The sequence below is a fragment of the Podarcis gaigeae genome (genome assembly GCF_964106915.1).
Source record: "Podarcis gaigeae genome assembly, chromosome: 9".
Lineage (NCBI taxonomy): Eukaryota > Metazoa > Chordata > Lepidosauria > Squamata > Lacertidae > Podarcis > Podarcis gaigeae.
Genome location: NC_139685.1, coordinates 46,442,517 through 46,465,017, shown reverse-complemented (window position 1 = coordinate 46,465,017; position 22,501 = coordinate 46,442,517).

Here is a 22,501-nt window from a genome sequence, read left to right as displayed (position 1 = left end):
TGTCATAACATTGGGGGGGGGGCAGGACAGGAAATGCAAATCTGTCCCCTTTCTACGAGTTGTCCCTCTATGTAGAACAGTGGTGGGGAATCTGTGGTGCTCCAAATGTTGTTGGGGTCCAATTCCCATCAGCTTCAATCAGTATACAGTCATACCTTGAGTTGAATGTGCTTCACGTTGAGTTCTTTCGGGTTGCGCTCCGTGGCAACCCGGAAGTAACGGAGCGAGTTACTTCCGGGTTTTGCTGCTCGCGCATGCACAGACACTCAACATGACATCACACGCATGTGTGGAAGTGGCAAAACGTGACCCACGCATGCACAGGTGCGCTGTCGCATCTTACATTCCATTCAGGATGTGAATGGGGCTCCAGAACGGATCCCGTTCGCATCCCGAGGTACCACTGTACATAAAAGTCAGGGATTGTTAGAGTTGTAGTCTATCAACACCTGGAGGTCTGGAGGTTCCCCATCAAACACAGGGCTAAATAAATTGTGAATATCATTGCAGCTAATTGTTTTTGGCTCAAAGCAAGTGCTTGGTAGACAGTCTAAAGACTCATCTAATAGGTACTGAAACTCTGAGCATGCAATGTTATATTCTTATCAGATTTTATACTTACAATTTTAAAGCCCACAGCAAGTGAAGAAACCCTGTGCTGGGGAGGAAGCAATGTTGTATGTGTATAATTAAACTTAGAAGGAAGTGAGAAAAAAGTTGACATTTTTTGTTCAGTTTTGTTCAAAATGTACTTGTTTCCACCATTGGCTATAGGAATAAAAGTTGTTATATTAAAGAACTCATAAAGCAAAAATCCAAAGCAGAGCATAAGACTTCTCATATATCCAGTTGACTACAGGAATACACTCAACTGCATAACCATACCAGAAACATTGGTCAGCATTTTGCAACAGGCAAAAATAGCCAGAAAATACTCTATTTTTTCCTTATTTGACCAGTTTATGTATTCCTTCAGAGGAATCTCCCGTACCTATTTTTGGCATTAGAACAATGAAATATACACTGCATTATGTACTACCTTGCACAATATGGGATGCGGGTCGTGCTGTGGTCTAAACCACAGAGCCTAGGGCTTGCCGATCAGAAGGTTGGTGGTTCAAATCCCCATGACAGGGTGAGCTCCTGTTGTTCAGTCCCAGCTCCTGCCCACCTAGCAGTTCAAAAGCATGTCAAAAGTGCAAGTAGATAAATAGAAGGTAAACGGTGTTTATGTGTGCTGCTCTGGTTCGCCAGAAGCAGCTTAGTCATGCTGGCCACATGACCCGGAAGCTGTCTGTGGACAAACGTTGGCTCCCTCAGCCTATAGAGCAAGATGAGCACTGCAACCCCAAAGTCATTCATGACTAGACCTAATGGTCAGGGGTACCTTTGCCTTGCACAATTACAGAATGATGTAGCATTATCACACTAGGTGAAAAATAGATCAATTTTCATTACAAACTTTACATGAAATAAATATCATTTATAAGGAAAAATTAACAAAATACATGAATTACAATGGACTCTCAATTATCTTTTTTAACATGCTGTCAAGTGATAACATGCCAACCAAGCCTTCTCAAATGTTACCACTTCAAAATGTGGGAAATTGATTATACCGTCTAACTCCGGGGTCTAAATGAGAACACCAAAAAATGGATCTCATCGTAGACTAGCAATAGGGAAACTTACCCAGCACAGATTTCTCACCCCCCACCTGCCCCCCGAAAATAGCAACAGAATGATCAATGAACTTATCACTCCCTGCCCCTTGTCTGCTTGTGTGAAACCATACTCTGCTCCTGCATCATACTGGTTTATTTGCTTAGTGTTTGCAATGTTTTACATGACAGATCCAGCCATCTGTAAGCAACTTAGAATCATGTAGAGTTCAGCTGACACCATTTGTCATCTGTACTATTGAAAGAAGTGGCATACATGTATTCTGTGAAGGTGGAAATTTTCTCACACAGCGGTTCTGCAGTTATTCCTCACAGTTTTTCACTCAGGCAATCTGACTTGCCAATGTACACATCTAGACTGCTTGATAAACAATGCCCAGATTTTACATGTTTACATACTTTCCCCATGCTTACGCATGCTTGAAAATAAATGAAATCTTTAGATCTGATGGGCAAAAGTATTTTAAAATGCAGACATAAGCTCATTGGCTTTTACTTTTTGATGGACCAAAAAGTGGCTGATGGACAGTAGAAAAACACTGTTGATAAATGTGAACACATTGAATAGTGGGGAGGTTTCCTGCATTAATATACAGATCAGTGTAAGGCCTGTGCTTATTTGCTGTTTTCATTAATGAGCTAGAAGGGATAAACAGCAGGCTAATGGCATTTGCATATGATAGTAATTTATGAGGACAGATAAATCATATGAGTAGACCCAGGGAGATTAAAAAACAAGACACAAAATAACAGCATGGGGTTATAGTTGGATGACTGCAAATATCATGCCAGCAACAATAGGCTTTGTCTTGACCTTCTGCGCAGGGGATCATTTTACCCACCATGCACAGCTTGGAGTCCTGATTTATAGCAGCCTGTGTTGTAGTGCACAGAATTGACTAGAGAGGCTGTGAAGATAACTAATTTGTTGCATTGTAGCATATATCTTCTTAACAGTTCCACAGTATCTTCTTTTACCTGGGGTGTGTATATGTTTCTGTGTATATCTGGGGTAATGTGAGTTGTGCATAACAGTAGGCTACCACATATCACAGAAAACATGCACAGAATCTGTCTATAAAGAGGGCTTTGTGTATATTTTCTGGTCAGTATAAATATTCTCTAAGAGGCCCTGGGCAATGTGCAAATCCCAACTGCATTTTGTCTCTAGGCCATGTGCACATTCTCCATGAAACGTGCCTTTTCTTCTGCTGAGGTGGGCAAGCTCAGCTGATCAACAGGGAACACAGTGCCTTTTCTCTCACTGTTCAGCTGTTCCCTGCAGAGAAGCATGGGTTAGGGAAGAATGGTAGATGAAGGTGATGGACTATATGGAACTTGCCAAACTGACTGGGAGACTCTGGGACCAGAGAGAAGAGACGGTGGAAGAAGATTGGAAGAAGTTTAAAGAATATTTGAAAAAAATGTTAATATTTAAATCTTAGAATAGCTTTGGAAGTGGATATAGGCTGTAGGGTTAGAAGTAAAAGATAGTGTATTTTAACATAGTATTATTTGTAAGGGATAATATGTGAAGATTTTAATGGTTAAAGTAAGTGTGATTAAAAAATGGTTAAACTGCTAAAGATGAGGTAAAATGGAAATCAGATGGGGGGGGGGGGACTCACCTAACAATGTTTAGGGGAAAAAAGGATAAGACAACAATTTGTTTGTATTGTTTGTTTTTCTGTTTGTGTTGTTTATTACTGTTATAAAATGAATAAAAAAAAATTGGGGAAAAGAAAGCATATCAAAGTGCAAGTAGATAAATAGGCGGGAAGGTAAACGGTGTTTCCGTGCACTGCTCTGGTTTGCCAGAAGCACCTTAGTCATGCTGGCCACATGACCTGGAAGCTGCCTGCGGACAAACGCCGGCTCACTCGGCCAGTAAAGCGAGATGAGCGCCGCAACCCCAGAGTCATCTGCGACTGGACCTAACGGTCAAGGGTCCCTTTATATTTTTACTATTAATAATCATTTTAAATGTGCGCCCCCCAGTGAAATTATATCAAGCTCAGGATGTGGTCTATTATATTATTTTGTAATTTTATATATTTTGACCATTATTTGCATACTTTTACATCTCATTAATGTTGTACTTTATTTTCCTTATTTTTAGAAACACATTTCCTTATTTTTATTATTACCAACTTAATTTTGTATCTAGTTTTGTAGGTTTGGGGTAGCATACCTTTTCTTTGTTTGTGTAGGTTAAAATCTTCTGACATATCTTAAGATGTGTCAGCATTTCACACATTTCCTGAAGGGTTTACAGTTCCTTGCAGCTTTTTCTTAAAAATCTTTAGATTGAAATGCTAGCAAATGCCACTTTCAATTATCATAAAGTAATCCTCTTTGTTTTTCTTCTTAACTAAAGCAAAAAACCACATTGTCATGGTAAAAGATACCTTGTGATTCTCTATGTAACTGACACACTTTGTGACATTTAAGCATGTACCCTAGCCACATCTTTATTTCCCCAGACCACTTGTATGACTTCTGTGTTGTAGAAAGAAATAATTTACCTCTCTACAGCAAGATTATGGTGGAATCTGCTGCTTAAACCTCAGTGATACTTCATTGCTATTAAGTTGTCAAGCAGCCTTTTGAGACAAGCTACTACCAAGAAAGCTATTTTGCCACTGAAGAAAGTCTATTAAAGCTCAGAACCCCATAGAAAGCTACTCTGGGCTTTCCTCATTATCTTTTACTCTCCCAGTGAGATATTATACAGTAAGACTATGCACTTAAAAACCAATGATGTTTGCTCCAAATCTCACATTGGAACCCATGAACATGGGAGAGTTATTGCTTTCAAAAATGTGCAGTACAGTTCACAAAATGGCAGCAGTCACTGGAAGAGATACAAAGGCCAACTGACAAATGCAGGGAATAAGCATGGGCAAAAGCAATGAGCTGCAGGAATCCTCAATTTCTTTCAATTTGATTTGTTTTTGGTTGTTTGGTTGTTTTTGAGAGAGATGAGTAATGGATGAAGGTAAAAACAAATATTAAACTCCCCCTTCATTTCATGCCAGTGCATGATGATATGTATGATATTACATGCTAATTTTGATTTGTGAATCACCCTGAGTTCTACAGGTATGGGGTAGTATACTATACTACTATTACTACTACTACTAATACTACTAAAGGTCCGTAGAGTTAAAGCCATGGTTTTCCCAGTAGTGATGTATGGAAGTGAGAGCTGGACTATAAAGAAGGCTGATCGCCGAAGAATTGATGCTTTTGAATTATGGTGCTGGAGGAGACCCTTGAGAGTCCCATGGACTGCAAGAAGAACAAACCTATCCATTCTGAAGGAAATCAGCCCTGAGTGCTCACTGGAAGGACAGATCCTGAAGCTGAGGCTCCAATACTTTGGCCACCTCATGAGAAGAGAAGGCTCCCTGGAAAAGACCCTGATGTTGGGAAAGATGGAGGGCACAAGGAGAAGGGGACGACAGAGGACGAGATGGTTGGACAGTGTTCTCAAAGCTACCAGCATGAATTTGACCAAACTGCGGGAGGCAGTGGAAGACAGGAGTGCCTGGCGTGCTCTGGTCCATGGGGTCATGAAGAGTCAGACACGACTAAATGACTAAACAACAACAACACTACTACTAATAAAAATAATTCTGAGGGAAATGGGGAGAGCAAGCCATGCTTTCTTATTGGTCGACCTTGGGGTCTCAAATTTCAGTGATGCCCTGTGTGATGCCAAAATTTGGCAACCCCAACCCCACATCTCACCTTCCATTCTACATCATAGTTGAGGCTCCATCTACGGTGCCCCTGAGGCTCCACACCCAGTGTGACTGAACAGGTTGGGTTCCACCTAAATCTGCCTCCTGCTTTCTGAATGAATCCACATTGAACAGAACTGAATGGTTTGCTGGAAATGCTTTTAAGAGTTATACCGCTCAGTGACATGATTATCAATGAGCTCTTCAACAGGAGCCAAAGGATGAGCAGCTGGGAGGTCACCATTTTGGAGAGCATTGCTGGAGTGGAGTTCCTTGGCACATGTTGCACTGTAAAAAAAAAAGCCCCCTTGCGCTCTCTCTCTCTTTTTCACTCAGTGACTTAGATGGATCAAACATTTAAAGCTTGCCACAGGAAAAAAGGGTTCTTTATTATCCACAGCTTTATTATACTGATTTTAAATCCAGTGTTTGCTGCAGAGTGCTATGCATGTGTACATCAGAAAGGGTTGAACTAGAGGACCATTGGGATTGCTTCCAACTCCACAATTCTATGATTCTATGATACTAGGAAGGAACAAGCTGGGAAATGTTAATGAGCACAATAACCCTCTCCTCACTTCTGATTCCCAGCAACTGTCATTCAGAGGTGCACCGCCTCTAATACTCAAGGTAAAGGTAAAGGGACCTCTGACCATTAGGTCCAGTTGTGGCGGACTCTGGGGTTGTGGCGCTCATCTCGCTTTATTGGCCAAGGGAGCTGGCGTACAGCTTCCGGGTCATGTGGCCAGCATGACTAAGCCGCTTCTGGCGAACCAGAACAGCGCACGCAAACGTCGTTTATCTTCTCGCTGGAGCGGTACCTATTCATCTACTTGCACTTAGGTTGGCAGGAGCAGGGACCAAGCAATGGGAGCTCACCCCGTCGTGGGGATTCAAACCGCTGACCTTCTGATCAGCAAGTCCTAGGCTCTGTGGTTTAACCCACAGCACCACCCGCGTCCCTTAATACTCAAGCTAGTATCTTCTTATTCTTTGGCGATCACTTGTAGCCGAGTAAGATGTCTTCCATAAACATGGTCTTAGCAGTGAGTCTGTAAGTGACTCTGGAAGCCAATTCTGGATCCACACATCCTTCCACAGTAGGGACATAGATTTACGGGCTGTGTAAAGATTTACTTTCATTTGTCTGTCCTGAATCTTCCCAAGTTTAGCTTTATTTGATATTCCCAGGTTCTAGTATTAAGAGCGAGAGAATAAACAGTTCTATGGGCAAGCCTGATATGTTGTCAGTTCTGTCCTCCTCCTTTTGCAAGTAGCTGCATTTCTCAAGAGAACTACATCTCCCACGGTCCCCTGGGCTTTGCTGTTCTTCAGCATGTGAAATGAAGCAAAGGGATAAGCATCTGTCTTCTCCTTTTTGCATATGCCTGATGCTTCTGTTATTGCCACCTACAACTTTCCAGGCAACTAGTGAATGGAAGTGAGAGTGTGTTCTGAGAGGAGTGGGAGTTGGCAGGGTGGTTTTTGGAGACAGTGAAGATAATGGGGATTGGCAGGAGCATTTGTTGAACTCCTGCCTTGCGGACAGTGGTGGGGATCCAGATATGTATTGGATTTTTTGTGGTGGAGGAACTCAGATATTCCAAGTTAAACCAAGCTGAACTTTGGAGAGCTCATCCATTTCTAATTGTTTGGGTCCATTACAGCAGTTAGTAAGTCCCTTCTCAACCATGTAGCAGTATTGTATCTGCCACACTGTATCTTGCATAATGTACTGAAGGCTTTCCAATGGTGCCTTGGCGGGCATTCATTTCAGTGAACCAAGTTGCTCTGCTACCTGTTGCTTTGCCAATTGGAAAGTAAACTTTTGTTATTTGAAATTACACAAGGGGGACATGCATCTGTAGTCAGATTATGACAGGTGCTGAAAGAAGAAAGGAATGTTACCCTGTGGTGCCCTGTTCATGGAATGAGGGTCCCACACTGTTTTTCTCAACATGCTTCCTGCTACAACAGCATAGTTATTTTCCAACGTGTTAATGCACAAATATGCTGAGGTTTGCAGTCATGATTAATCTTAAGTGTTATCTTTGACAGGCAACTGATCCATATGACAGGCAACTGATCCACTTAAGAAACTGCTGTAAACATACTAAAAAAACATCAACCAAAGAGTTCTGTTCTCTTTCTCCCCTTCCTTCTGCTTTCACTACAGTTCATCTGACATGCAGTGCAAATCTGCATTCAACTCGTATAGCGAATACTTGAATATTGTGTTTGTGATGTGTTTCTGTGTGGAAAATTTTACTAGCTTTTCCTAATTGTGATCAAGCTGTTTGCAATGGAGATCTCTCTAACTTTGTTCAAACTTTGTCTCAACATTTTACATATTGCGTGCCAAAGCACAAAAAAACCCGCCGCTGCACGCAAGATCAAAGAATCACACATGACAACATTCATTTGGATCAAATTAGGCAACAACTTAATTGATTGCCAATGTAAGATGATTTGTCTATGTATTGAATATATCCTATATCAACTAACCTGCTTGCTAGTTGTTTCATGGGGGTTTCTTCAGGGGTGGGGAGGCCCTATGACATAAATCAAGTAGGTGCCTCCTTGCCTAGATTGCCACCTTAAGGCACTGGAGCCAACTCCAGGGGCATGGCACCCACAATAATATCTTTGTTGGGCTGGACCCCAAAGTTGCAGTCCTTCATTACAAGCACCCACAATCTTTGGGATGAGATGGCACCTATGCCTTGAGGTGCCTTGAGGCGCTACCTGGACATGTAGACAAAAGCACCTCCTCCTGGTTTCCTTTAACAGGATACCGTGTTTTCTCAGAGGAGCAGGCAAAGGCTTACAACCACCCCTCCAACCATGACTAGGGCTTTACCCAATCAATGTCTAACCTTTACAAAATGGTCCTTAGCATCTTGACTATAAACAATTTTAACTACCATCTGGAATTTCAAAACGACAAAGAATCAAAGGTAGATTTTGTCTACATTTTTCTTTTATCCCAACAGTGGCAATGCATTTGCCCCAGAAATCCTTAAAGTGACTTTGCATCTGTACCCACAACTTGTACCAGTACTGTAGCCTTCCTTTTAAAGCCTTCCAAGACATAGTTATCTCTCTCTCCCTCTTCCATTCAAATACATCCATGTTTGTGACTGACACACATTTCATTCCACCATCTATCCTATCCTGCTGATGTCTTTCTTCTGGGGTCCCCATGACCATCTGGTTGACTCCACCGAGAAGAGGTTGTTGGATCAAATAGGACTTTGGTCTGATCCAGCAGGGTTCTCCTAATGCCCATAACAGTCCACAGTATACCAGCTGCCTCAAATGCCTCTGCTCTTTTACTATTGCTGTCTCTTTTGCCTAAGTGTCTTTCTTAAAAGACCTGTGTGATGAAAAGCCACATTTTTAATAAGAACTTTGGCTCTATGTTTTATTTTAATTCAGCCTAAGTATGTGTAGGTGAAATATACATTTATTCTATTCAATCCTGCCACAGTTATTCTATCTTTCTTATGTTTGACTCCCTTGTGTTGAAACAGTATAAACTCCTTGGGATTGGAGACTTTCTTCTATGTTCCATGCACATAGTTGTAGTCGTAGTAGCTGTTGTTCTTCTTAGACAATATCTAACAAAGCAGTGTTATTAACATAAAGCCTTCTGGCTCCACAGCGGAACTTTTCCTTCCAATTCCTATCCCCATGTGTCTCTCTATGCACCCTCTAAGTCTTTTCTTGGCCCCCCTGACCCAAACCCTCAAGTGAAGATATAGGGAGAGTGAATGAGGAAAGGAGAAAGGGGAAGTTCAATTGAGCAAGCAGAGAAACATGTGACAGCATAACTATTTTGCTGAGTATTACCCATTATGGTTAAATGCATTTTCTGTGTGGAATCATTTTCATGGAGAAAATATTATGTTAGCTGTCTAAAAGCAGAGGTGGACCTTATAAAGCAGGCACCTGAGTTATAATAGTGAAATATACCTACACTTAACATAAATCACTTTTGAAACAGAGTCACCCATTTGTTATGTAAGAATATCCCTTTACATTTCCTACAGTCCTACAAAATTCAGCTCTTTAAACTTTGGTCTTTTATAACACAGATTTGCCATAAAATGAGTAAAGGGTCATTAAAATAAAACATTTATTTTTATACTGAACAATTAGGGAAAGTAATATTACCCTTGGGGAAAGTAATATTTACTACTATAGGAAAGCTTTGACAAGTCAGGCAGCATAGCTCCAATGATGGTAAAACATTCTTTCTACAGTACTTTCTCTTCCCAGTCACTGTTACATGGTTGTATAAATCATGAAAATGTTTCTCAGCTATCCTTGCACCTTTGGGTGTAAACCTGAGTAGTAGATTATTATACAGTGGTGATTCATATCCTCTGAGAGGGGAAATGTGGGTGTTAGTGAAACCTTATTTGGCATCAGTGGGAAAGTTACTATATTTAAAACACTGATTGCATTTTTAGAAGCTAGGGGAGCAGTGTGTGTGTTGCAGATAAAGTGTGGCTTTCATACGTCACTTGCCTTTATCTAGAGCTTTAGGGACAAAATAGATGCAACACAGGAAACCTGTAATGAGACCTGTCAATGCTATCTTTAAGCCGCCATAGGGGACTCAATTTCCATTGGATACTGGAGCAGCATTGTGGGAGCTTCTTTCTTTCATGATCTAAAACACACACACACACACGGCTCTTATTAGACCAAACATAAGTGTGCTAGAAAAAAAACACAGCACATTGGTAGCTTTAGATTAAAAAAAAACCACTGCAAGATCTTCTACAAGTGTCACTACTCCTATCAAAGTAAAAGCCCCTGGTGATAAGGGTTTGAAATTAATAAAATATCAACACTACTGGAAACAATCTCACTGCTTGATTATTTGGGGCAAGCTGAAGAGCATAAGAAGAACTCGGCTTGATCAGAAGAAAGTCCCATCTGCCTCCAACAGTTAACGTAGAACATACCAATCGTGACTAGTATGTATTGATAGCTTACTTCCCATAAATTTGTCTAATATTCCATTAATGTAATTGAAGTTAGAAGCCATCACTGCATCTGTATAAATGTTGGTATATTTTATTTTTTATTTATTAACTTTCTGTACAATAGTTTCCCCCCTAAAGGTGGATATTTCTACCAAGGCAGAACACGTAATGAAACAGGCTTTGTACACAGATGATTAAAAGAGGAAATATGAGTGAATACAAATACATGTCTATGCAACTGTTTTTAAAGTACAAAGCAAACAAATGGACAGCACAATATTTTTCTTTAGGCGGCTGCTATACAACTTACCTTTTTAATGAAAAAGAAGGAAGCTCTGAAAGAGGTGTCACTTTATGGCGCTTGCACATTTTTATTTATCATTAGTTTAGCATTTTCATTGACTGCTTTGGAAAAGACAGGTGGAGAAAGAGAAAACAACATGTCCCTAAAATGTTATGAATTAATATGGCAACATAATTATTTGAGATGAAAATGAGTTGAATTTTGAAAGGGGTGGGGGGAGAAGCCTATGTGGAAAAATGTGAAAATTTGACTTGAAGAGTGAAATGTTTCACTGCAGATGGGGGATGGAAGTGGCAGCATTCATTTGAGGAAAGACTGATAATGTTGGTCCTTACATTCATTCTATGAATATTTCATCAATCATTCACTAGTCACCCTTCAGTTCCTGAAGCATTTTAAAAATATCCATCTCTCCAATTGTTTGAGGAGCTTTATGTTACCTCCCTTTCCCTCCCACCTCCTTTACCTCAGTCACTTTAATAATTTTTAGTTTTCAGGGTGAGAAAATTGATGTGCCTGAAATGTTTAATTCTGTCTTGACAACCTTCACCCACATAAAAAGAAAAATGGGCTTACCAGAGATTAAGACGGTAGTCTTACTTTTATGCCCCACTATGATGCCCCCTTACAATATTATGGGAGGTGACATTTACATTTCTCAGTAAGTCTCTCCTACATGATTAAATCTGACCATGAGAAATTAAATGGTAGTTTTGAATGGATGCATTCCACATGGCTTTATCTGTCTTACCATGTGATGGAGAAGATAAGCGAGAGCCAGACACCCATAGCTGGTATTAAACATTCTAATTGAAAGAATATTGGAAACATACATTGCATAAGAACAGTGTGGAGGGGAGCATAAATAGTCAACAGCAACGACTCATCTGTCACTACTAAATTCAGTCCTAAACTACATATCTTGCATGGAGAGGCTGTAAAACTGTCATGTAAAACCCTGGTGTTTAAAATCTGCCTTCAGGACCATGGACAGCAGCACTACCATTGCACTGTTCTAGGCATTAGTCCTATTCAGTTGTTTTGTCATTGTCGTTGTCCCTCTGTCCCCCCATTTCATATGATTAACATTGTGCAAGGAGGAGAATGGATAAGAACACTGGGGCACTGGAAGGAAAGAGAGAGGGGATATAATTCTTGAATAAATTTGAGGATCTTGAGGATGCTTGCTCACTCATTTATTTATTTCCAAAGCCTAGCAGGAGGGAACCTCTGGTCTAGGGATTTGAATATGTCTTTGAAACTTCTTTATCCAACCCTCAGGAATCTCCCCAGACTTCATCTCTGACCGGCCCTGCTCTCCTCCCTCTCCAGATGCTCTTTGCCTGGCTGAGACATGTCCTTGAAATGTGAAAATGCTTCTTGCTTGCCTGGATATATGGTTTGTGTATGAAAACCTTGTATCTGACTCTTGTGTGGCTGAAATGTTATCCTCTGTGCAAAGCTAAGAGTCACAACTGTTGCTCTTTTACCTCTGGACCCGGAAGGGTTGCCAATAGAGGAATGTGGTCCTCAGCTGAATAAAGGTTTCTCATCCCTACCAGTATTGGGGGATCCAGGGAGAAAGGAGGAGAGGGAGAAAGCAAAAGCTGCAGAGGTCCTGGCTGTAGACCTGTGGGTACATAATTACAAAAATAAAAACAACAAAATTGAATCGGTGGGCTATGGTTTGCTCTGGTGGAGGAATTTTCAGATTGGTGAACATTAAGCAATAATTGCAAGAGGAGGGAAAACTTATTTTTGTTGACCAGCCAGCTTCTCTTTCAATGGACAACAGCAGTGTCTTATCTACTCAATAGCAGCTGGAAAGCTCAGCGGGAAGCCATTAGTTCAGTCAGTTACTGAAGAATGATTTGATAATTCCTTTGTGTTGAAGCTTGGTCAGGCTGCTCATTTGATTTTGCATTGCAAATTGAAATCTTAAAAGGAGAGAGAGAGAGAGAGAGAGAGAGACAGAGACAGAGACAGACAGACAGAGAGAGAGAGAGAGAGAGAGAGAGAGAGAGAGAGAGAGAGAAGAAAACAGTCATGTAAGCCTATTCCCAATCACTTGAGATGAGTAAGCCTTTTTAAAGGAAGTGGAGCTCCCTTCCCAATTAACACCCATCTGTCTGGGCTATAAGTGTGGTTTCTGGAACACATTTCTAAAATAAATAATAAAAGTTGTTGTCAGTTTAAAAGGGGGAGGGGAGAACACCAAAATGTCTTTAGGGCTACATTTTATTAGCCAGCAGTGAAATACGTGTAAACTTTAGTGGAACAAACTTTGGGAGCCAATGTTCACAAAGAAGTCTTAAGGAAGAAACTTTAATGTCTCTATGGATTTTTGGTTAGTGAATCATCACAATTGGTTTCAAGCTGCATAACTCTTTATGTTTGTATAACACAGCAGTTCTTGGTCTTTTAGCATAACATTTCCAGAGATAGGTGGCATGGAGGGTTGTCACAGTATATACCTTCCCGGATATTATTCACTGTGGAATTTCAATATAAGTACATGTAAAATGCATATAGCACATGTAAAAAAAGGTAAAGGACCCCTGACAGTTAAGTCCAGTCAGAGACGACTCTGGGGTTGCAGCTCTCATCTCGCATTACAGGCTGAGGGAGCTGGCGTTTGTCTGCAGACAGTTTTTCCAGGTCATGTGGCCGGCAGGACTAAGCCGCTTCTGGTGCAACAGAACACCCAAAGCAGAGCGCTGCATGGAAACACTGTTTACATTCCCGCAGGAGCAGTACCTATTTATCTGCTTTCACTTTTTGGCGTGCTTTCGAACTGCTAGGTTGGCAGGAGCTGGGACCGAGCAACAGGAGCTCGCTCTGTCGTGGGGATTCGAACTGCTGACCTCCTGATCGGCAAACCCAAGAGGCTCAGTGGTTTAGACCACAGCGCCACCCGCGTCCCTTATAACACATGTAGTATAGGAAAATATTTTTCACCTTTCGTTAAATTGTCTAATAGATCCATGTGAAAAGAAAACAATTTTCAACCCCTCCCTCAATTCATTATAAGTGGAGTATCCTGGGGAAATGATTCACAGCAATTAAAACTAGACCTATCCATCAAACTGAAAGATTCCTCATATATCCACCTTTCCCTTGTCAAACTCAAGACTTTTTCACCTCAGCAGTGGAATCCCAAGGGCTGGCACCCTCACAGGTACCTGCCTGCCCCTGCTGCTGCCATCAGAGAAGTGAATTAAAGTGATGGCTTTCGATGAGATTTTGTGAGATCTTGCTGCTGCCACTCCTTCTCCCTCCTCCTTCGGCAGGAGGTGCTGCTTTTGCCAAAGAAGTGACAACAAGGGGTCCTAGATCTCATGGACCTCTCAGGAGATTTTACTGCAACCTGGAAGCCATAGCTACAGCTTTGTGAACCTAGTAAGCAAGTGGATGGCAGGGGCGGCAACACCTTCCCATTTTGCCTCAGGCAAAGCTGGCATAGATGCCTACCATTTAATCTGATTTGCATGAGTTGATCTTTGATAGACTGAATTGTGGGTGACACTCCATTCTTTTGACAAGAAGGGATTACACCAAACACACACACACACGCACACCAGGGCAGCAGAATCCTTGCAGTCCAAACTGGTTTACTCTAAAATATAGAAGACAGTATGTAGAATGCATAGTATAGAAGACAGTATGTAGAATTATTATTTGTACCCCAGCCAGATGGGCGGGGTACAAATAAATTATTGTTGTTGTTGTTGTTGTTGTTGTTGTTGTTGTTGTTATAATATTAGGTGCGATTATTATACCAACCAAGTTAAAGTTTAACTACAGTATTTAGAGCGCGATAGGAGACAGAGCTGGGTCCACGATTAGGCTGCACATTTGATATATTTCTATCCTTTAAAATCCTTCTGAACTAGAATCTCCCTTTAATACAGAATTTCTTTCTAAGGCTTCTTGTAGGTCAATGCAGCCATTAATAATGCTATGTTATTATATATGATATGATTTACACTCTAGTCTAATGACTTACAAAACATTTTTTTTTTTTGGCAGTCTGAACAAATTAGCTCTGTTTTCCTGGCACAATTAGTTGTAAGCCCTTCATTCTCATGCTGCTAAAAACTGAAGGACAAATCTGTGATAACAAAATCAAGCAGTTGAGTAGTCAGCTAAGATTTTGTCTTAAGAACAATTTATCACGTAAATGGTGTCTGCTTTGGTGTCTGCTTTGTTTTATGGAAATTTGAAAACAGCTTTCCACATGATTGAAGCTTTTGTCAGTGAGACCCTCTTCAAGATGTGACAAATGTCTCTTATCTCTAGAAGATGCTGAAAAGACGCAAGTGATAAAACTTGCTATTTTAGATCAAGAATCCACGAGGGAAGCACGGGGGAGGGTTAGCACTCAAGACTCAAAATAACTTTCCAGCCTTACAGCTTCAGGAGTAGGAAACAATTAGTTAAATGAGTCAATCCAGCTTTATTTTGAATGTCTGGATTGTGTGTGTGTGTGTGTGTGTGTGTGTGTGTATTCTAGACATTCAAAATATATATGTGACTGGTTGTTCATAAGCAATGTGCCATGCAAACAACTTCACATTTTACCATTTCTGCAAATGCAAATAACAAGCAAATATCCTTATTGTACCCATCTAGTCCGGCATTCTGTTTTCACAGTGGCCAGCCAGATGCCCAAAGCACCACCTGATACTCCACCTTAGTCAATGAGCTCTTCTAACAGGGCACTTTGGGTGTTCCCCCCATGCTCATGCACTTTGGCTGGTTTCACCAGGGAAGAAATATTGCTTCATGGAACTCCTTGCCAATGGAAGTCATCTCTGCTTTCTTTCAGGTTGTTTAAAACAACAACAACAACAACTAAACTGTTCAGCCTCTGAAACTTTATTATTATGCTTTTGATGTTTTTACTGATGCTGTTATTGTAGTATTTGTCAATGCATTAGACACAACCTGGTTATATTTTCTATGAAAGTAACATTGAAATAAATGAAAAATTTAAAAATCAGGACCTGATTGCAACAGCACTCTGTGTACTTGGGGTTTCTAGCAACTGGCATTCAGAGGTGGTTTCTGCTGGGACAGGTTAATCTATACATCCTGTGGGGATTTTTTAAAAAAGGTAATCTATCCTGAACCTGACAGTTGTGTCTGAAAAACAGGCAGGAAGGGAGAAAAACTTTACAAACTAGGGAAGCCTCTTCCATGTTGGCATAAAACTCAACTCCAGAATTAATACTTACTTGCCTTCTTACTCAGACCAAACTCGCTTTCCTTTCCTGGAGGGTATACCTGGGAACCAGCAGGTAATACAGTGGTACCTCAAGTTAAGTACTTAATTCGTTCCGGAGGTCCGTTCTTAACCTGAAACTGTTCTTAACCTGAAGCACCACTTTAGCTAATGGGGCCTCCTGCTGCCACCGCACCGCCGGAGCACAATTTCTGTTCTCATCCTGAAGCAAAGTTCTTAACCCAAGGTACTATTTCTGGGTTAGAAGGGTCTGTAACCTGAAGCATATGTAACCTGAAGTGTATGTAACCCGAGGTACCACTGTATGTTCAAGCAACAAAGCATCACCCACTACTCTGCCCAAAACTTTCTCTACTTTCAGCTTTCCCGTACCAGACACAAAAGATTCTCCTTATCAGAAATCGAGGCACTATTTTTCACTTTGAGGTCATATTTTCTGTGCAAAAGAAATGCAATTTTAATCAGATTGATTTTTTATTTTATTTTTACTGAATTGTCTAAGTCAGTAATGATCGTTGGGGGTGGGGAGGCCTAATGATGTGAGATTTCAGTAAAGGAAAAACTTTGCATGGTTTGCAGCATGGAAGATGAAGTGAATTTGCTTTCCCCTGGACTTTAACTGAAAAGTGATTCCTCCCTTGAGGTTTCCATAAATGAAGTAGAGGTTCAATGAATGATAGTGAGATGAGTTATGATTGGATGAGATTTCAGTGACAGTACTTCTGGCTTGAATTGAAAATAATGGTGAGCAAAGGCTGCTCAGGTAATTTAATGTTGATGCCCCCAGCTTTATTCAGAGCATCCTTCATCAGTCTGATAGCATCTCCAGATAAACCCCCCTTAGTGTAAACCATTATCATAATTTTAGTCTGCACTGTGAATTGACACTGGTAAAGTGAAATACTTTTTGTTAACCGATATGCCTTTAAAAAAATAAATTGTGGGAAAAACTAAGGTCAAGCAAAGTTAAATAAACACTTTAAAATATTTTAGCTCTAAAATATGGCTTAGTCTCTGTAAGGGATATTTAAAATGCATGGTGCCAAATCAGCTGTCTCCACCATGCTCTTATATACTAATGATTTCCTATAATTCAATTTGAAAGAAAATCATAGTTAATTAAACCTGAAAGAAGCAAAATATAATCAGGCATGTAAACAATAGAATCCTTCTGTCTTTATTGTTCCTGCATTTAGCTTTCTTCAAGACATTTCTTCTGAGATGGCAAGCCTGGAAGGGAAAATGAAGATATATAAACTTTTGTTGCAGCAATGCTGCTTATTTGAAACATTCAGCAGTTCATCGCACAATCAGGTGAAATCAGGGAAATCACTCAGAGCCAAATATAAGTGATCATTAACTGCTTCTATTCTGTTAAGCTATAAATAAAACAAACTATGAACTGGTGTGACTACCTTCCAGGGTTTGTAGGTTTTTTAAAAAGCAAACAAACTGCAGGGAAAGGGTTTAAACTTTAGATTTAAACAAAGGGGTGAGTGAGACACAATTATTTCAACTAGGGATGGGAGCAGGTGTCAATTTCAGTTTCCGATCCCATTTTTGTAATCTTAAATTCAGTACTCCACATTTCTGCATCAATTTGCATTTTTTTTAAAAAAAAGCCATTGTGAAACTTCATCAGCATTTTAGTTTCAATTTCTCCTAATAAACACATGCTTTCATGCAACTCTCCTTAACATTTTTTGTTATTTTCACTAATATATGCCTTTTGATGCACTCTTTACACTGTATATGCATTTTTGTACACATTCAGAAATCTGTGAATTTTGGCTGGGGTTTGCTTCTCATGCTGTTTCAGAAATTGCAGATTAGGAAGAGTCACCTTTAAATGCAAACTGAATCTAACCTGTCCCCAGTTCCTAGCTTTAACCCACCAGTGGTATGCTATATTCTATACTTGCTATGTCAACTTAAAAACAAGCAAACAATAGGAACACCCTAACGGAGCATGCATGGTGTCACATATGGGATCGGATTCATATCTGAGTTCCCTAAAAGATGCAAACCGCTTTGACAGTGCCAGTCAGGAGTTGGGGCATGCAAAGACGTCTGGGTGGAATCCCACAAACAGGTGATTTGTGGGATTCCACCCAGACATCTTCTCTTGCCCCAACTCCTGACTGGCACTGTCTAAACTGGCAGACACTGCCCTGAACATTTGCCAGTATTTTGTCTCCTACAAAATCCCTCTCTTCCCTTGTATTTATATGTTGCATAGCATTATAATTCTGGGGCCCATTTTCTAACTTACTATCTATTCTTAAGAAGCAGGCAAGGCGGAATATGCCTTGCAAATCAGTTGTCAAGCAATACTGTGTGGAAAGGCAAATCCCCAGTACACACTTAGGTCCTTGACCTGCTTTGACTGACATAGATATGCATGAATGACCCAGTGGCAGGCTCAGCAAAGCAGGCAGCACCAGGGAATTGCCTGTGTCTGGGAGTGTAACTTCCATGAGAAGTATGTATGAATAAATATTTTTAAGTGTATACATGAATGCTGCTTTTATTTTCAGCTGAACTGAGTGCGTATCACAAAAGCCTGCCATGTTGCAGAACATAGCCTCTGGGTGACATTTTACCAGATACCAATTTCCTTCTTCCTATAATATGGATCTTGAGATAGGAAGAAGCTAAAAGATACAGGTGCTGTTTATTTTCCTTTCTTCTCTTTTAGGCACTGCAAGCCAACTCTCTGACTTCAAAGCCAGAAGCAAATGTAAGTACAGTGCAGGTCCCGATTTTGAATGTGGCCACAAGTACCTCAAATTTTATTGCTTCACTTCCATCAAATTGTCACAGTTCCTTTTGACATGGTACTGGCTCTTGATGGATATTGATAAAATTCACAAATTATGGGCTCAGCATGTGAACCCTCACTGAATGTAACACTTTTCATTTTGTTTATAAACTGAGCGCCTTTACCCTTAAATTCTTATTTTATTTGCAATTAATAAATATATGTCTTATGTTGTTGAAATTGTGAGTCTGGGAGGGATTTACCGTAACTGAGAGGAGCCTGCAGTTGGGACTGTCAATGGGGTTTCTCTTGTTGTCCGAAGTACATGTGGCAGGCAGAGTGCGCAACACACACAAACACACTTTCCATAGAACACAAATCTCAGTTTCAACTTCTTGTTTGAAATGTTAAGGTGCCAGGATTTCCTCTGCTCCCCTCCCCCCCCACATAACCCTTCTAGCTCCAATTGCAAGGGCCGTAAGAAATGGTGTCAGAGGTTTTTGCCCAGTTCCAGCCCTCTTGCCATTCAGGAACCCTTTTGCAAGTTTGATTACAAGACTACAATGCCCTCCCACCAGATGTCAAAGTGAAAAATAACTACCAAACGTTTAGAAGACATCTAAAGGCAGCCCTGTTTAGGGAAGCTTTTAATGTTTAATAGGTTATTGTATTTTTGTGTTTTGTTGGAAGCGGCTCAGAGTGGCTGGGGGGACCCAGCCAGATGGGCGGGGTATAAATAATAAATTATTGTTGTGGTTGTTGTTGTTGTTGGGAAACAAAGTCCAAATACAGTTTCAGTGGATGGGGGTTTGCAGATTGACAGATTAATCTATTTAACTAAAGCGTGTTCATATGTCTGGTCCATCCCATTTCACAACAATCTGTTTTTTTTAAAAAAATAAAAAGTTCATATGGAACATTTGTATTTAAGGATGTTTATTATCTCCAGTGTATACATTTCTAAATGTGTGTCATTTTCAACACAATAAAAATCAAGTTCCTTTCCTCACAACTGCCAGTATTTCATACAAGAGCATGTGGTATTGGAGGAGCAGAAACCAGATGGCAGCAAAGAGAGTCAGTGAATTCTAAACATCTGGTCACTATTTGGCTTGCACCCTCAAACAAGAGTTGCATATATACTGCATCAAGCTGTGAATCATAAGCCATGCTGATTAATACTTTTCAAATGTCTAACCAATTAATTTGTGAGATTTTTAAACAACATGCAAGGTCAATGAACCCTTAAAAGAAAACAAACCTGAGGGCTAAGTAGGGTATGATTCTATTTTATTTTTTAACAACGGCATTCAGAATAGCCTGAATACATACCAAATATCCTTCACTGTAAAAAGAGATCTTTCGTTGCTCATTATTAGGAAATTGCCATTAGGACAAATATGAGTGCCATGCTATTGTTAGACTGGCTCTAAACAAGAATGTTTAAATGAATAAAAACAAGTCAAGCCAATTAAAAAGGTTAAATAAGGCAGATGATCAGATTTTTTAAAAAACGAGTAGGACAGTTATTAGTAATGAAAGCTTTTAGAGCAGTGTTTATTTGTTTTTTAACACACACAAAATATTCATGAGCAAATTCATTGAGATGTTTAAAAAACATGTATGTTGTTTGGAATTTTGAAATCCTATAACATTAGTTAGAACCATTGACCTTGGCAAATATTGCAGTTGGGAAAATTGAGAAATACACTTTTCTAGTTTGGGCTGGCCAACCCCATACAATCCAAGCCCAAGTTCACCTCAAAGCACACTTTATAATGGGTTTGAGTCTGGCAACCTACCCTGCCAATCTCCCTATCCCCCAAAACACATGTTACCCACTCACCTTGGGAGTAAACGTCACAGAAGTCAATGGGTCTTATGAGCAAGCATGCTGTTGACCTTGTAAGCATGGGAAGCTTGCTAGAGGTGGAAACCTGTAGTTGAGGAACAGGACAGGGCTGCATCAGGTCACACATTACCTAGGCGATACTTTATTGGTTGACCCTACAGCAACACACAGTTGTCAGGTCCTTCTGGACTCCCTAATACATTGCCTGCATCAACCATGCCCTCTAGAAGGTTAATAACGCATTGTGGCAAGCAATAGACCACCTAGGTAAGTGTGTTATTTCACACCTGTGCATAAAATTTGACAAAATTGACTTTTACATACCCAATGGTGTACATTTATCTCTTGTAGGCTGGTTTGTGGCAAGAGGCCAAAAGGAGCTGTTCCAGGTGACAGGTAAGGCATTGAGTGCAATCCTTAATCCAATACTGGGCTTGACGTGAAATGGTGTATTATCCCAACCTCAAGCAGGTGCAATCTCAGGGTACCCTGTTAGAAGGGTCTTAGTTGAAGTCTCTGTCCAGAAGCCATGTGGGGCAGATGGACCATAGAGCTTCCAGCAGAGGCCAGGGTTCTGCCACCTCAGTTGACTTGCATCTTGACATGGTCCATACTCCAGCCATGCTCAAGCTCCAGACCTCCATCAGGAGGCTGATAATGGATATATACTTAGTGCCTAAGCCAGAAGGTTGTCTTTTTGAGTTTATTCCACCCACCATTGAGCTCCGGCCCAATGGTTGCCATTGGTTTGATTTGAATTAATTTTATAATGAATGATTTTAGAGTGTTGTGTTCTGTTGTACTGTTGTACTGTTTTATTGTTGTTAGCCACCCTGAGCCCGGCTTCGGCTGGGGAGGGCGGGATATAAATAAAATTTATTATTATTATTATTATTGCCTTTGCCCATGGGGTTGGGTGAGAGTGTGGTGAGTGAGTTCACAACCTGTAGGCCTTGCGCTTAACATCTTGATGTTATGTTCAAGAGTCTTTTCATAGCATCCTTGATGGAAATTCTAGTTTCCTATGTATCCTTGTACAATTAAATGAATTGGGAGACATACAAAATTACAACTCCTGTGAACCCTGTCTTGAAAGGACATGAGAATGTTTTTTCTAAGGATATTCAGGGACATCCAGTTATTATTCATCAGCTAGCTTTACTCACCACCAATTATTTCCTTTTGCAAGGCTATGTTTCACTGGGAATGGGAGATCTTGGAGAGTAAGAAGATGCACACTTTGGTCTTTCCAAGTTTTTTTCTGGGGAGAGTTTACTCATGAGGATTAAAAGAAAAAGTTTTCCCTTAAAGTCAAGATCCCTCAAGCATCATTCTAAGGCAATGGAATTCCATACCTCTATTACTATTAACTCCCGGGGGGGGCAAAAAGTTTGAGACTTTCATGAATTTATCCTTTTATGTCTCATTTGGAAGACAGCACAGGCTAAGAAATCTGAAAATTAAGAAAAAATATGCAAAAGGGAAGGAGAATTGATTTTATATAGAAAGACAAATTTAAATACAGCCCAAACAGATACAGTGCTGTGAATTCAGACTTGCTTGCTGACTGACTGACTTACTTACTTACTTATTGTGTGGTGGTTATAATAAATGATGACTTAGAAGACCTAAATATATCCGATTACCAGGAAATGGCATGGCAATTTTCATTCTTCTTTCCTGCTTCAAGCTATTTTTGTGTGAAAGAAATATAGAGTTAAACTTGATGTATTCTTTAAAAAAAGGAAATCCATTGTTGCTATTTTTGTGTCATTGAGTAGCGGGGAGGAAAAATGACATTTGCAAACTGATGCTTACTGAATCTTTCTGGCTTCCCTCCTTATTTTAAATTATGAAAGGTTTCGTTATGGTACTATTTTTATGTTTTTCATCGAGATGTTATTTCCTCTCTTA